Source organism: Tinamus guttatus, unplaced genomic scaffold (genome assembly GCF_059628265.1).
Source record: "Tinamus guttatus ecotype Peru unplaced genomic scaffold, ASM5962826v1 Tinamus_guttatus_pri_ptg000048l, whole genome shotgun sequence".
NCBI classification, from domain to species: Eukaryota; Metazoa; Chordata; class Aves; order Tinamiformes; family Tinamidae; genus Tinamus; species Tinamus guttatus.
Genome location: NW_028288582.1, coordinates 864,446 through 881,660, shown reverse-complemented (window position 1 = coordinate 881,660; position 17,215 = coordinate 864,446). Strand labels below are relative to the sequence as shown.

The 17,215-nt window shown below is 49.9% G+C and overlaps 1 protein-coding gene across 3 annotated transcripts in view; it reads right to left on the bottom strand.

Annotated features, from left to right (window-relative positions):
- FBXO34 (F-box protein 34) overlaps positions 1–16,549 on the bottom strand; it is a 38,764-nt gene extending 22,215 nt beyond the window's left edge. The window contains exons 1-2 of one of the 3 annotated variants that reach the window (XM_088539067.1): positions 16,462–16,549; positions 5,750–5,828 (exon numbers count right to left, since the gene is read on the bottom strand). The gene's annotated coding sequence lies outside the window, so the exon portion shown is untranslated. Of the gene's footprint in view, positions 1–5,749; positions 5,829–14,445; positions 14,553–16,461 lie in introns of those variants that run through there. The other 2 variants (XM_088539074.1, XM_088539081.1) reach the window with 2 other exon arrangements.
- Positions 16,550–17,215: the final 666 nt, after the last annotated feature.

Sequence of the window (17,215 nt, the reverse complement as noted above, 5' to 3'; positions counted from 1 at the left end):
AAGTTACCTTGCCAAGAGCTAATAGCACTTCCGCAATTTCACATTTTTCTAGTGTACACCTGATTTAACCTCTTTTCACATCCTAATTTTTTTTTTGCAACTTTTTGCACCAATATTTCCCATGATCTGTCATTAAATTCTAAATCTTTTCATAGTTTTACTTAAGTTATGAGACTGCCAATGCCCCAACTTCATGCTTTCATGATAAAAACTGTTTTTAGTCTTTCAAGAATAATGGGCAATGGTCAAACTCTGAAATTTCAAGCTTTTATGTCAGGTTTACTCACTACAAACTTCGTCAGATACCAATTTTGGGACAGATCATACATAATAGGAAGGTCTGATGTTTTTGCCTGTAAGCTGTTACAAACCAAGGCATGACAACAACTGCTGAGGCCCCAAAAAATCTAGTTAATTCTAAAGGAAGCAGCCTACCAGCTCCTCAGACAGAACATCCATCATGAACATCTTCAAACAAGCAAAAACCCCAAAACACACCCATTTTGGATTCACTTCTCATTGCTCTCTTATTTAAATCCAAAGAGGAAGCTACTGCCAGCTCAAGGAAAAAAATGTATTATTTGGTGTCACGTCCTCACACAGCCTGCGTGGCCACTAGAGAGGAAGGAAAATGCTTTACTGATATATAAATTGGTTTGGATGTACAGCTGGTCATACGATACGAACCATATGCTTTAAAATTTGGGAGGGCTGTGCAAACCCAGCACTAGGTACTGGGGTTGCGGGCAGACGGGCTCCGCAGCTGCATGATCTTAGCAGCAACCTGCAGCACCGCGTCCACACTCAGCACCAGGGCAGAAACAGCAGGTGGATGAAATTTTGGAAAGAGAGGTTTGCCATGTTTTTAATGGTGAATCCCACCCTACCTCGCCCCAAAAGAGCCTTCAGACTGGGTTTCACTGAAGAATTCAAGCGGCTTCAACCTGGAGTAATCTGAGAAACTGCAGAGCACAGGGCAAACCCCCGCGTTGCGGTGCCGGATTCTGCTGGAGGGTCTGCAGGAGCGTTGGGGATGCGGGTGACCAGGGACATCTTAACTAAACCTCTCCAGACGGAGACGTCAGGCAGCTGATAGGATCTGCTAAAACCTTTCCCAGCCAAAGTATCTGCTTGTTTTTATACAAGCTTTTTAAGAGAAGAACATGCACGGAACATCTTCTGCTGAACAAACCCGGCTGCAGATAAGGTGGCTTTTTTGGCTGGCAAGCAGCAGTAGCGACCGGTGTTGAACGTGGTATCTTTTTGCATGAGTGTTTCAGAAGAGCGCTGTAAGATCTAAGTTAATTTTGAACCCGTGGATCTTTGAAAGTGTAGCCAGAAAAAGATCTAAAGATATTTTTCCATTAATAGCCCTAAAAGTTACTTGAAACAAAGCAGTCAAGTATTTTTTAGAGCATCACAGTTAAAGATATGCCTAGCAACTAAGTTATATTTTCAGAAGATCCAACCATGGCACGAGTCTTGCTGTAGCTCATTCTTTAAAGACAAGACAAAAAACAGCATTTAAATTTCAGTAAAGTCTGGGTTCTGCACGCTCAAGTACTTTCTTCACTGAGAAGTTTTGATCAAGATTTTTCCCATTTAAGCTCCAAAATTTAGTAACTTCTGCAACAATACCTCTACACCAAGCATTCTTCTGCTGCAACTCCTCATAGGTCATGACCATTTCCAAAGCATCAATTTTCAGAAAAGTTTGTCTGAGAAAAGAGAGTCAGATCTGTTTTTCTGTCACACAGCTTTCAGGCTTAACAACGGAAAAATAGCTTTCAAGTCAGTTAAGGAAAGTATAATACTATGTGTATAATATACATATCATCTAACTCCATATCCCATCTCCAATATAATCAATATTCTCTTTTTAAGGTTTCCCTCTCTAGGACAAAACAGTGAAAACATAAATGAAAAAGAAACTAAGCAGAGGAAACTAAGCAGAGCACCGATACCCCAAAACGCTTGTTAAGCGGCGTGGTTTAAATGAACGGGATTTCAAGCTAGGGATCATTATTTTAGTAGGAAAATCCTCTGCTCTTTTAGCTTTCCCACTGGCACAGGCAGTGGGTACACACTGGGCAAGGGGGGACAAGTGACACTCGCTGCTAAAGCCCCCTCTCGAAAGCCCAATTTGCCAGCCTGAAAGCTAAATTCCTAGAGCAAAAATCAAGCTGCCCCGGCCCAATTTCTCACCCTTTAGCATCACTTGCTAATATCCTTCGAGCCTGCAGGAAATGCTTTCAAACAGCTCCCTCAAGGAAACAAGTTTCAGGCCTTTTGCTTTTCCACGCGGAGCCATCTCTGCACTATTTCATAGCTCTGATAATTGGACCACTGACTAACCTCCAACTGGGAATAACTGTTTTTATCATCACTATTAAAAACAGTCCCTCACACTGTTAGGAATCTGCAAACTCACTGCAGCCACATCCCACCCTGCCGCCTCTCAAAACACTACAGAGCCACAAAACTATGTGCCGAGATCGGAGCGATCCCGGCGCCCAACAACTGCAACTGCTTCCTAAAGGACAGGCAACCACGGCAGCATCCTCAGGAATTTTAGAGGGACACTCGACACGGTATCTTAGAAGGCCTCAGTGAACTTTTAATTCTCATTTTTTTCCCAGTCCTGTAGGGAAAACTAAATTATTTTTAGAAATGCAGCATGGTAAAAAGCCTCATGTATTCACCTATTTTTGTAGTTTCTCTTTTATCGCTTGTTTGCTTTTAAGCAGAGACACCCATCTGCAGTTTCCATTTCCTAACCTTAAATTATCTCGGTTTTTGCACATTAGCCGGAAGAGCAATTGACTGCTCCCCGGCAAGGAGCGAGATGCAAAAAAATAAACACAGGAAGGAAGAATAGCGGGTTAAAAAAACAAATAAACCAGGTTTTAATCATCTAAAGGTACAGCTGCCAAATAGAGAGCAAGGAGGTTGTGCATCATAACAAGGGGAAAATCCCCCCAAGTGTTTTCACAGCGAATTAATCTGTTAGTAAGAGCAAAGTACGATTTTTGTTGGTTTTTTGTGAATGCAACTTTTAACAACCTGGAAACAACCGCTGCCCTTCGTACTTTGGTACACGCCACCCGCGTCCGCGTTATCACACTTCCAGTCATTGCAATTCACAACACACCCTGTGAGCAACCTCTCCCTCTTTTTTATGCACTTTCTGTCATCGTTTCCTTCTTGGGGCACGGCACCCCTCGCCGGGTATCACTTTATACAACCGTTAAGATTGCCTTTTTTACTGCCGTTAAGAAGCACCAAATACTCACGATTTTTTTTTACATCTATCTTTGTGCAAACTCGCCGGTGCTTTTATTTCTCACTTCTGCCTCAGCGAGATGCCGCCGTACAGGGTTTATCAAAGACAAGCACCTCACAGCACCAAAAAGCAGCTTTCCAGGATGCTGGGTTTCATATCCAGCTCCCTCCGCCAGCTCCACTGAGAGAGCAAATGACACCAAGGGCAAAGCTTTTCCCCACCAAAAACATGTGCTGCTTTTCCGAGGTTCTCCGGACTTCCTCTCCCGTATCACAAAGCCGCTCTTTTGAGCGGGACTTCCCGACAGTCCTTCCCTGCTAACTTGGCTGCTCGCTGCAGAGGGAATCACTAAATCCTGCAGAGCTTCCAGGCCTTTCAGCTTCAGACTCGGCACCAAATTCGAGCCTCCTGATTTAGTGAGGGGGTCACTCGCCTCCCTCCCTGCCTCTTTTTTAACAGTCTGCAGCTTCCTGCCCGGGGCGGCAACCAAACCTCTGCGAGAAGCGCCGCTTTTGTTAAATATCCTCAGTTCCTGGGATACTAACCACTTCAATAACACTGCTGCTTCCAAACCGTGCACTTCAGCGGCTTCATTCTGCAGTGTGCGGAGACGAGTGAAAATCTCTTCAGCACAAAGGAGCTTGGGTTGGTTATTTACGGAATCCCACAGAATTTCGAGTTAACATTCAGCCTTGGTGCAACCAACTGTCTGCTTAAACACACAGCTCGATGTCACCCCTCAAAACCTCACTGTTAAACCTAAAGTTTAACACTGTTAAACCTCTTTTTCCTCCCTTTTTTTTTTATCCTTAAGGGTGCACCAGCTGCCAACTGGAAGTGGGAATGCTTCATTTAGCACACGCACTTGTTAAACTGCTCCCAGCATGCAAATAAAAACCCACATTGTGCAAAAGTCATTCAGCCTCCCCATCCCTCGATATGAGCACTGGAACCGTGGCCAGGAAAGAGAAGCTTGGAACAACATGCAAATACTCGAGTGCCTGATTCCCAATATTCACAGGCCAAACTGAGGGCTGTAACAGTCAGGCAGGTCATGCCAAGGGGTGACCATGCTGAGAGCCCGTTGCACCCGATGGGTGGGAAAACTACCATGACTGTCTTGCCCCACTCCAGCACCCTTTTATTTGTAGTTATTGCTGCAAACTGCCTTTTTTTTTCCTATTATTTTTCTCCAGACAATGGTTGTGTTATTATAGGTACCTTCATGCTGTGCCAAAGCACATACACACAGCAATTGAGAACAATCAGCCTTGTTTTCATGGGAGCAAAGGTTGCAGCCAAACGAAATGGGTGGAGAGCACATTAAACAATCTTGGAATCTGCTAATAGGATATAGGAAAATGTGACCAGAATGCAGATGCAGAGCTCCCCTTTTCACCTCACAATGTTATGGATAAAATAAAAGCGTTGGAAAAACCAATTAAATGGTTTGAACACTATTAAGCCGGTAGAAGGGCTGTCAATATGCACACAAGACTACCAAGTTCTTAGAAAAATAATAAGAAAGAAGTGACGTTTTAAAAGTCTGAAGCCAAAAAAGCAAGTTTCCCCACCCAAGAACACCACCTGTTTATAAGACACAGGATACCTGCAAGATGTCTGCTTATCCACTGTAAAGGGAAGCTCAGCACACGGAAGGGTCCTGCCTTAGAGCCGGGAGCAGATCCAGCTCTGCCTGCCCAGGAGGGCATTTCTCCTCCTGAAGCACCTTGCTTGGTCAGCTGGAACCCACGCGTCCCTCGCTCGCGTTTGCGCCGTGCATTAGTCAGCTTTCTCCTTCACAAACCTGATCGTGCCTCTGCATGATCATACGCTGAAGTCATGTCCTTGAGCCTGTGACATCAGTCTGTTGCCATAGCAATGCACGGGGCAGTCCAAAATTCAGTATTATGGCATCACTGCGGGATCAGGCAGCAGAGCAAGCCAACACCTAGCGCTGGCTAATGCAGCACAAAGAGTTAAGGCATATTTAAACATAAGTGTCGAAGCAGCCTATCGTGACAGTGCTCCTAAATACACCTAGAAACCTCTCGACAAGAGAGACGATCCAGAAGTTCATTAGCTTTAAGACAAACAGACAAGTCATGGTGAATCACCAAAAAGAAGGGCAGCCTGTTTCCAGAGATGGCCACCAAGCACGAAGAAATCTTAGCTCAGCTCTCTGAATAGAAACGACCATCTGTTCCCGAGGCAGCACCAGACCCGCCAACGGAGACCGTTCCCCGAGAAGCGGGATGGCCCCGGAGCACCCCGGTCGCGTGCTGGGCCGCACACAGATTTTCTGGAAATCAGCAACTGGAGTGTCACGCGACTGTCACTCTTTTGGAACACATGGCATTACATAAGACACAGAGCCAGCTTCAAGCTCTGCGCATGAAACGGAGCCCAATGCAGTATTAACCCATCCTGGAACAAAGTTAGGTATTAGTTAAAAAAGGGTGGTACCTTGCAAGAGCTGTTATTCCATGTAGGGTTAGACATTACAGTTCTGTAGGTTCCTTGCACACTCAGGAGAATGGCATTTCTGAAGAGGAAAAGGGAAGAAAAAAGCAAATTAGTTACAAGTTAATGGTGTTACAACCACTCACCAGCTCTCAAGACCAAAGGGATTTCCTGCTCTAATGCATAGAAGGGCAAGGAGCACAGATCATTTATCCCATGGGAAAAGGGCACATGGAAAGCAATGCGTACACTGCTACTTAGACCTGTTGGAAAGGCAGCTTGGTAACCATAAAAAGGCAGACTGGTGGATTTCCACATTTCGTGCACCCAAAATGCAGTCGTCACCATCAATGACACCACCTGCCAGGCACACGTTAGGTGCCATCTCGCTAAGGGGAGCATCCCCTTTCCTGTGGCCTGGGTTGCTCCTTAGGAACCCGAAGTAGGGCAGAAATGCGCAGAGCTACCGCAGCGCAACGTGCAGCCATGAGATCGAGCTCGTGAGCTCCAGGAGCTGGAACGGAGGACGCGCTCACGCAGCTCCCACCACGCACGGTGAGCGGCAGCACGGGCAGCTCCTGGCCTGGCCCACCTACCCGTGGACTAAGTCAGGTGAGGACAGACATGTACATCCCCTGCAAAATCCACGGCCAAGACTTGCTCTTCTAAGGCCAAGCCCAACTCAAGGGGGTCTTCGGCAAGGAGGGACCATGCGGAGGCTCCCCAGCTGCAGCTGGAGGTGGCCGTCCTGCCACAAGAAGCCCCACTGGGCGGCTAGGAAGGAGCCACGTTGGCATCACAAGACTTGGGGCCACAGGGACACAACGCTCTCTGTAGCCACGCTCAGCCTTCTTCCTTGCTTCCCCCTCTGTTCACGCCAAACACAAGTTTCCCAGGGTCGGGACACTTCTCCATAACACCCAACGCCCATCGCCTCGCTGCTACCGCGGCCGCTGCCCTCGTGCTCAGCCGGCTCCAGGCCACCTCCTTGTGCCTTCTCCCCTTGCTCCGGCGCCCACGAGCGGGCAGCGCTGCCTCCACAGCCGGCCTTTCCGAAGGGAGCCCTGGGCACGCGCGGCTGCGCGGCGCAGCCCTCGGCCTCTCCTCACCCCTCCGCCCAGCTCCTCGCTGGGACCCGGCGTTATCTAACACCGAACACGGGCCTCGGGGCTGGGAACCGCCGCACGCCTCCGTGGTGTTGTAAAAATAAATTCCACAACCTGTTGGAGCCTGAAGAGCCCGGGCTTGACTCAGGCCCGAGCTACACCGGTTTGCAGGCGACCGGTACAACCACCTTCCCCGAGCGAGAGCAGCTTATGCAACGGGCTCGCAAACGCCCCGGCTCGCGGCTCCGCCGGCCCCACGCGGCGGCCCAGGGGTAGATACCCCAGATCCCGCAGCCCGGGAGCGAGGGCACGGAAGCACCACGGGGATTTCAGCCACGGACCCCTAGAGAAGGGCCCCGGCAGGGCTGAGGCCCCGGGGAGCCGGTAATTCCGTGAAAGCAGAAACCAGCCTTGTGGCTTCTCGGAGACTACGAAAGACGCTATCTTATCGGCCAGCTCAGCAGGAAAGCGGGCCGGGTGTTGCTGTAAGCAGCGTGTGCCCTCCCCGTAGGCACGCGGGCCGTCCTCCGCGGGCAGGAGACGGGTTTCGGACATCCCTCCTCATCGCTACCCTGCTGCGCGCCCGCACACGCGTCCGCTCCTGCCTCCGGCGCCCAGAGCAACCTGTTCCCAAGGACACGCAGGAAAGGGACGGGCCGTCTGCCCAAGCTGCCTGCAGCCCGGAACCCCAACCCCGGCTCCAGATAGTATTTCTCCCCTCATAAAAGAAACAGATCACTTTTTAATTAAAAGAGAAAGTTGCTTTCCATCAAGGACGCATCCACTGCATGGCATCACGTACAAGCCGGTTTGCAAAGCACGTCTGGATCTCAATTTTAAAGTCATTTGATAAATACAACTTGATAAGGGACCTCATGGTCTCTAATTCTCTACAATTCCCCATCATTTCACCTTAAGTTATTCCAAGTGCCGCAGTCAGACCCACACTGAGCTAGATGACCAGCCCTATTGGTCACTTGACAACCAACGCAACCAGGTCCAGACCTGCTAAACTGCCAAAAAAAAAAAAAAGAGAAAAAAAGCACCCTTTCAGAAACATCAGCTCCAAAACCAACATTTTTATCAGGACTCGGACGAAAGCACAAAAACACTTTTGTGATAATTCTCGCTTGCATCATCTGTTGCATCCACGGCGGTTTCCGCACTGCAGACCCCAAATCACGCAATCCAAGCGCAGGTCCTCGACGCAGCCACGTGGACCACGGCGACGGCTGCTCTCCAGCAGCAGACGCGCTGCCGGGGCCTCTTTCGGCTGCTTTACTGCCCTAGGCAGGGCCTAACACAGACAGAGCACTGAATTACTATGCAGTTCTACGGAAAACACAGGCTTAACACGAACCAGCTTTATCTAACCCCTTTGGGACACTGTGTTTGCAGCACTTGAGGACAAAGTTAAACACATCTCCACCTGGCAAATCACTCGAGGAACCTTCCACAGAAGCTGCTACATAAGGGAGTGCAGTATTTTAGGGGGCTTTTGCCAGATGCCCCAGAGACACACCACTAACACGCAAAGCGTGCGGAAACATCACGATGGCTGCAAGAAACCACGTCCTGGCTGACATTCCCATAAGGGAATTAGTTTCACCGCGGGGAAAGAGCACTTAAGTTTTGCTTCGAGTGCTGCAGCCACAGCGCTTATCTGCTGCAAGAGCAGACTGCGGGGCTGCTCGGGCGATTATCGAGAAGCTGCAAAGGGAAGGTTTGCAATTAGCCCCATCTCCTCCTCCTCGAGGAAAAAGCACAGACATTATCACTTCTCCCCCCAGCTCTGCTACACTCATCACATAAACTACCTACAGAGCAAGGCAGAGCTGTCGCTCACAAGCTGCTAACAAGTCTGGCTTGGCCCCGGCTGGGAGACCGCAGGAGTTATTCTCAGCATCTCCCGAGAAGAAAGTCACTGCTTTATTTAAGGGGATGTTTTCTCAGGTACCCACACGCATGCATATATTAAGGGTAACATGCCTGCATTTTGCTGCTCCAGCGAAAGCACCCCGGCTTTCAGAGAAGGAAGCTTTTCAGGAGCTCTTCCTATCAGTTTCTACTGAAACCAAACCGACCACGCGCACGTCTTGTCTTACACCCGCACCCTGTTTGGGGCTGGCGACCCAGCTCTGCAAACGCTGCCTGGTTTTATCTGAGCAATTTGCAGCCCGTCCACCCTCCAAGAGCTGCTCCTTCTGCTCGCCAAGCGGGATGCGTGGCTATTTCCATAAGCGAGGCTTATCCCTGGCCGGACTCCAAGCCTAACTGCCCCTCGGAATAAACGCCTGCTTGAAACTGCGGCTCGGGAGCCGCGCGGAGAGCGCCCTGCGCTGCAGAGCTGCTCGGTGCGTCCCCAAACCGCTTGGCTTGCGCTCATTAACGCCACCGCCTCGTTGGTAGCCCAGGGAAGCCTCTGCAGCCACGAGCACCCGCTTCTCCGCTTACCTTCTGTGCATCTCTACGCTTTTTCAAATGCAAAGTGGCCTGGTAGACTTCTCCATGCAATTTTTTAGCTTTATTTTTTCTTCCTGTAGAGCCACCCCATGAAAACTTTTCTGTTTTACCCTGACAAAATACAAGGGGGACGGCAGGCGGTTCCCCCACTTCTTGCCAATCACCCTGAAGCCTCTAGCTGATCTCTGTGGAATCAGTTTTAATAGTCACCCAAGCTGTTAAATGCACAACACAGCAATCAGTAGGAGAACTGGTTTTGTCTCATGTCAGTGACCGCCGCTGCATGAAGAGCAGAGTCCCATGCGAACCGCTCTGAGCTCCGGCTGAGTCCATTCACTGTAATTCAGCATTAAAAGAGAATTCCCAGGAACTTGTGCCAAAACTACATCCACAACGTTTGCCGAAGAGTCCCATTCAACACAAGTCATTACACATTTTACTAGGACCACATCTGCAGGCCTAACACACCTGAGAAAAATTCCTGAACATCCCAAGAGAAACACAGCCTTTCTGTTCTCTAATGCCACCAAAGCTGCACTCCTTATGGTCTGTAGTTCCCTGACAGCCACAATTTCAAAAGGGGCAGATTTACTTTTTAGCAGATTTTATATCCATAAACAAGCATGCTTTACATCTTTTAATTCATGTGTTTATTGAAATACAGGTTACTTCATATTAAAAAGTGACAGTAGGGTGTTATCCTCCCTTAAAACGAATAATTAAAAGAAAAAAGGCAAAGCAGCTCTCCCACATGCAGAGTGCTCAGTTGTGCCCATGCCTCCTCTCCCCATCACGGGGCACATGCGGGTGCTCCTAAGTGTAAATAAAGGCAAAAATTCCGGGGAGCCGGGTGGCCACAAGCCCCAGTTCAAGCACTCACAGCGCGAGGGAGGCCAAATCCAGGACCCAGACCTCAATAAGAGCTTTATAAACCAAAAGGGAACAGCAGATAACCCAGAAGAGACTGTCGGGGCACCAGGAACACACAGCCCGGTCCAGCACTAGCGGTGGTCGCTTGGTACAAACCGTGTCCGGTTGGAACCCCCGTGCCCAAACCCTTCAAATCCAGCCCCGTGCCCGGCACGTCGCAGAAAGTCGTGCACGAGGCTTCGAAGATTAGATGCAACCGAGAATTATTTCACCTACCCAGATGCAGAGGGGAAGTTTCCTTCCAAATTGCCTTCGATGCTAGCAGAAATTTTGGAAGCAATGAAAGGTCCAGGGAGGCTCTTACGTTGCTTGCTGGGCAGCAGGGTGGCAATACCCAAGCCTATGTGCCCTCACGCAAGCATGAGCTGAACGTTAAGAAAACAAATAAATAAAATTAAAAATCAGTGTTTTTAGCTTGCAAGCAAAAAAATAAATAACTAAACAAACATAGCAGCGTGTACAAAGGAATCCCTAGAGTGACTTATGAACAAGATTTTGTGCTCGGCTTGCTGCCAGTTAGAGGGAGGAATTAAAGAGCCAAGCAATATAACCCAGTTCATCCCAAAAGAAACAACATTAAGTGATCGGCAAAATCACGGGGAGGAGGCAGAAGGGGAAGGACCCGGGGCTGCAAATTTCAGAAGGCAAAAGAGGAACGGCACCGGGACAGAAAGCAGGACAGCACCACGATGCGGGACGTAAATCCTGGCTGGCGTGTCCAAGGGAAGGTCAGCCGGTGCGTAGGCATTCCAATAAAATGCACAAGTGGTTTTTGCTACAACATTGCAAACATTTTAATGATTTACAGATTATAGCCCTTGATTAGCAACTAGAAAACCGGAAAAAGGAGGAGGTCACACGAACGAAAGAAAACCAAGTGGAAAAGGCACTGTTAGACACCTTAAGGAGGTGAAAAATGCGTCAGAAACAGCCTTTTTGTAAGAGGGGAGATTTAGTAGCTACCTTGAATTATGCCTTTATAGTCCAACTCCTTGGAGCTTAAGAATTCACACCACGAGCTGAGATGACCCTGAAGCTTTTAGCAGAATCATGACCAAACTTGACATGCCACCCTTTCCCCAAGGTTTCCTTTTTAAAAGCATTTAGACCCAAAATATCGAACGCTCTCTTCCCACGCAGCAAAGAGCAGTTGAAACCTAGGTTTTAATTTTACTGTGCTAGCATTCATTTTAAGAGATTCTGTTTCCAACACTTATTTTTGTCAGAATGACAGCAGAAATTTCTGCATGTTCGGATCCAGGCTGAAAGTTACCGGAAAAGACAGCAAGATTCTGCTTAATTACGTAAGTCGCTGCAAGGAAGAAAAATTACTGAACTTCGCTAAATCAAAGCTTGTAAAATACTGAAGCACAAAATGAGCTGGAAGTAGCTTAGAGATGTTGGGAATGTTTGAAGTTGAAAAAAAAAATCTAAATTAAATAGTTGTTGTTAAGATTCGCCAAAAAATGCTAATTCTCCAAGTTCATGCACAGCAATTAGCACAGCAATAGGCAGGTCCCAAATAAAGGAGGGAAGTCAGTCCCCCTCTTACTCTCCCAGCAGGCAGAATTAGCGAGGTATTAAGTTATTTTTGCATAAAAACATTATCCTGAATATCAATTCTTCAACTATGCACACACGGTATTAAGAACAAGCCAAAAACAACCTGGATGTTTCTTTTCCATTGCTAAAGGCAGGATACTAAAGGCAGAGAGGGGGTTGCATCCTTAAAACTGCAGTTTTTGAAATCGATTGACTATCTACCAACAACTCAGCTGAAACAAGTTCCCTCAAAGTACATTGCTGCTCATAGCCCAGGCAGGTTTCTTCAAAGAAAAATATCTGCCTCGACTAAAAATAAATCCTCTTGATGTGCTAATCGGCGGAACATGCAAAAGAAGTCACCCAAACAGCAAGCTTTAAGAACACGCTCCAGCCGAAAGTCTCGAGTTTTCACCCACTGTTCCTCCAAAACCAGGTTTGCAGCTGCGTTTATCTCATATTGTCAATAATTAAATCCAGTTTTTACGTTCTTATTATTGATCTGCCACTTACTTTATGCTTAAAAGCCCCGCAATGGCTGACAACTCGTCCGTAGCACCGCGCTGCCGGCTCATCCGTGTCCTTGACCAAGATATCCAACCTCCTTCCACGTCCTGAATTTACCCTCTGGAAATGCGCGAGCCCAACGCTGGCCCAGGAGAGCCGAGCGCTCTCAAAGACGTTGAGAAGGACCCGGGTGCCTTTCTCGGCTGTAGATCTGCCTTAACCTCAGGATTTCTATCGTGCGTCTCCCATATATGCCCATAAAGATACACACATGACAACCGTGTCAGGGCTTCCACCTACCAATGACCAACATCATGCAACAAACACGAGCAGACAAGCCTCATGGGTCAAGCAAAATCACAGTTCCTGCGCTCAAGGCGAAGGGGAACGTCGGCTTCTTCCTTTGCACCAGGGGCAGCAGCTTCCAAACAGGAAAAAAAAGGGAGGTGGTAAAGTAAGTGAAAAAACAAGCTCCGGACCTGACACCTCAGGCTTGTTTGTAGCTCCATGCAGCCCAGGAAAGGTTTCCAGAACCTCCATAAGCTCCAAAAGAACGCAAAACCACCAAGTATTGAAAGAACAGAGCAGGGGAAAGGAAAGGGTAAGTCCTTAAGTGTTTGCAAACCAAAGGACACGGGGGATTGAATAGCTATTTATCAAAATTCTGCAATATTAAAGTAAATGGACTGAAGGCACCAGAAATCCTGCCCAAAACTAAGCAAGGCTTCTCATAAAAATATACTTTTGTGGCCAAATGAAATACTGAGTTCAAGTAAGAATGTAAAACTTTGTACTGACCACACATCCCCCACAAACACATGCACAAACTGCGGAAATTTCGTTTATCTCAAGGCGATCAAGAGAAAATCACTTAGAAATCAAAGTGAAAAAAAGGCTGCAAAAGCGAAAGCCTAGCGTGAACAAATAATATCCGAGAAATAAAAAGGAGATTCTCCAAGTCAGGGAAAGGATGAAAACAGTTCTGAATAATTTACGTTGCCTAGCCCAGTTCCTGCCAAAACAGTTCTATAAATCCCATGGCAGCTCAGATCATTTCCACTCTTAGAACCCAAAAAGCTAGATAGAACATTAGCAACATTAATTGCGTGATATGACCTGAATGATGCAAGAACAAGTAGTTAAATGAACCACAACATCTGCTGAATTTTTAATCATTAGTTGTTTTGCTGCAAGCCAGGAGGACATCGCACATTAGCTTCCAAGCACTGTGGAGAATGGCATTTTAGGACAGCAAGACTTCTATCTGGCAGAAATTCAGCTTCCCTGCTACCTAAATGCATTACTTTGCTCTCAACTGCAGGCATTGCAGCTTCTTAAGCAGGATTTTATTATTTTTTTTAATCCCATGAAAAAGAGCACTATTTTCTGCACGCCAACATAACAAGCAACCATTTCTGAATGATTACAAAAAATAAAACTGGCATTTTCTTAATAACCACGCATGTGTATCTCTGCAGTGTATTTTTACTCTTAAAACATAGGGAAGAGGGTTGAACACCAGATGTACAGGAAAGGGATCTATATAAACGTTGTCATCGCTGTGCTGCAGCGGAGCTGCAACCCATTTAGACGCACTTGAACTATATTTAATCCATCTACCTTGGATGCTCGCTGCAATGACACTGCAGAAACCTAGATTTTTGCCGTGAACTAGGTGCCCAAATCAGCACCACTGATGCGAGGCACAGGAGGCCACCCTAAAGCCAGTCCTGCTGCCCAAATTAACTAGACTAAAACCACCTACCCTGCCTACACTGGCAAAGACACCTCCAGTCCTGCTGCAGGCGTAAAACAGAGGCAGCGGGATTAAAAAGAGATCCAGGAGATAGTCCCCAGCCACAACAGAGGAAAAAGAAAAAGGAAAATTTATTTGGGAAATAAACACATACCAATTCCACATTAATACCCAAAATCTGCACTAGGGGCAGTTATCCTGATGCAGTCCTTATTTTGTTTTACAGGGCAATACTCACACATGAAAAAACATATTTTGAAGACAGCCACGCTAAGTTTAACACACACTGACTTTGCTTAGTAAGCTAATAAGAGTCAAAACAGCTTAAAGAAACAGCATCATTAAAAGCTGGTAGAAAATGCAAGAAAAACAAAACCCCAGCTGGCCACACATACCGATGCAGCATTCCTGTGCCCTCTCCACTGCACAGCTTGCAGCGCTGCCGAGCTGGTTTCTAATCAGCAACTTCCCCCTAAACGAATATCTCCCTCAAAAGCTCAAATCCAAGCAGAGGAACGCCTAGCAATAAGCCCACTGACCAAAACACCCACACAACAGCCAAGAAAAGCAAGAGGCAGGAACAAGAACTACGCACACTTCCAAAGCTTAACTATCTTCTAGTCAGAGGCTTAGGCCCAATCCTACTTTTTATTTTATTTTTTTTCCTTACAGATTGAAGCACCAGCTGCAAGAGGAGCTTTTATCATCCCTGGGAGAAGGTATCAAACCTGCAGGTGCTCGATCAAAGGTCCCGTCTTGGTGAACGGGCACCCTCGCTGCTATCGACACCGGCCAGGGTCTCGCCGGCCCAGCGAAGGGACGCGCAAAGACGCTTCATTCACCTACGAGAAAATTACTTGCAGCTTGCCCAAGCATCCACGTGCAATCCTGATCTAAATAGGGAGGAAAAAAGAGTTTTAGGGAGCATTTAGCAAAACATAAAGCTTCCTCTTCGACCTTTGCCTGGCTCTCCAATTAAGCAGGAAAGAAACGACTTAGTCACAGGGAGCTGGCCGGCAGATTTTGAGACACTGGTGTTAAATCAAACCCACAACTTTTCACACCTATTAAAACGGGACTTAGCTGCGCAGAGCCGGGGGGGATCCCACTTCACGCCCCGCAATTAACAGGCCCCGTCTTTGTGCCCAGGTGGCTCCCCGATGTCCCCGCACGTCCCCATCCCGCAGCGAATTTACGGTTTTACCACCTAAAAGGCGCGTGGGGCCCGTGGCCGCCGCGCGAGTCAATGAGGCCCTTTCACGGCGGCCGCGGGGCCGGCGATGCCAGGCGCTGCCGTCCCCTCCCCGCGGGACCCCGGGCGCAGCGGTGCCAGCCCCTGCGCTGGGGACGGGGCACTTGTTTAAAAATAAACAAAATGAAACAAAAACATTTTTTAAAAAAGGAATTAAAAAGCTGAGGAAAAAGGGCTTCCAGGTAGGCTTTCAAGGGCAAAATCGCAACTCCGGCGCGATGCAAGTGGCATCGCACGGCGAATTCGTCCGCTCGCCCAGGCGCCTGCAGGATTTCAACGGTCAGGGCCGCGCTGCTAAACGCCTGCTCAAACGGCTTGAAAAGAGAAGAAAACTAGAGATTTGTGGGTTTTTTTCCCCCCTTCTCTTTCTGGTATCAGAGCCGTCCTCACACTAAGTGGTAACAACACAAACCACCCCCAGGTGTTTACGGGTGCAGACTCTGGGCTTCCAACACAGGCGCCTGCCTCCGCGATATTTGCTATTTTGTGTATTTTTTTGCATATATTTATGATTTTTCCCCCCACTCGGGGCGCCGCAGCCTCGCGCCGAGGACACGCGGGGAGCGGGCGGCCCCGAGGCCGCTCACGGCCCACGCGGGATGCGTGGGGGGGGACACCCCACGCCACGGCCCGGGGGTCCCATCCCCTTCTCCACGAAGCCCGGGAGAAGGAAGGGGATTGGGGGCCTCCCCCGCAGCCGTCGCGCTGTTTCTGCCCCACGCCGCGACCCACGCCGCCTCCGGGGGGCCGCATTAAATCAACCGAGGCCCGGGACGTGCCGTGGCGCAGTGGCAGGAGCCGCGGCGAAAAGACAGCGATTTGGGCAAATACTTTGGGTTTTTGTTGTTGTTTTTTTCCCTCTTTTTTTTTTTCCTGGAGGGGAGCCCTGCGCGAGGCCCCTGAGGAGGTTGCCCCCAGCCCGGACCACGCGCGTGGGCGGCCGCCCCCCGTGTCCTCCCCACAGAGGGGCCGCGCCGCCCGCCCCGCGCAGCGCCGCGGAACGGAGCGGAGCCCCCGCGGGCGGCCCGCGCCGAGCAGGCCCCGCCGCCGCCGCCGCCACGGCCGCAACCGCCGCCGCGGCCCCAGCCGCCGCCATGGCCGGCGCGGCCTCGCCCGCCCTCAGCCCCGGCCCCACGCGCGGCCCCGCGGCGCTGCCTACCCGGTGCGGGGCGCGGAGCTGCGCGGAGCCGCCTGCGCGGGCTCGGCCGGATCCCCCCTGCGCCCGGCGGCGGCGGCGGGAGGGGCCGCGGCGGCCTCGCCAATCCGCGCCCGGGGCGGGGACCGGCGGCGCCGGGGAGGCCGCGCTCGCCGCGTCGCTCCCTCGTGGAGCCGCGGTGCAAAACAGCGGAGAAGCCGCGGGCGGCAGCAGCCTCGCGGCTCAGCGCGGGCCTGGACGCGCCGAGGCCGCGGGACGGGGGTGTCGCCGCGGCACGGTGGCCTCCCCTGGCGTCCGCGGCCCTTGGGTCACCCCCTTGGGGCCTGCCCTGTCCCCAGGAGGGTTGGAGGCACCGCGGGATGGATGGGGCCACCCTGACCACAGCAAACGGAGCCCGGCTCCTGTGACAGGCAGGAGAGCTGTGGGGACAACCCGTGCTCTCCGTTGGGGACAACCCGTGCTCTCCATCACGGAGCTCCACGAGGCCATATCCAGACCCTCGTGGGACTAAAAGGCAGCCGGACTGTGTCAGCACAGGCCCTGTGCCACCATGTGGGGTCAGCGAGCCCGGCCTGGCGCTCATGTGGCGTCTCGCGTGGCCCACGACCATTTCCCCGAGTCTCCAGAGCCCCGCTTGGTCGTGGTCACCACAGTGAGGGGACATGGAGGTGACGTGGCTTGGCGAAGGTCACGTATCGGATCAGGACCGAAAGCAGCACCCAGGGCTCCCATCACTCCTATGCTGACTCCTCCGAGC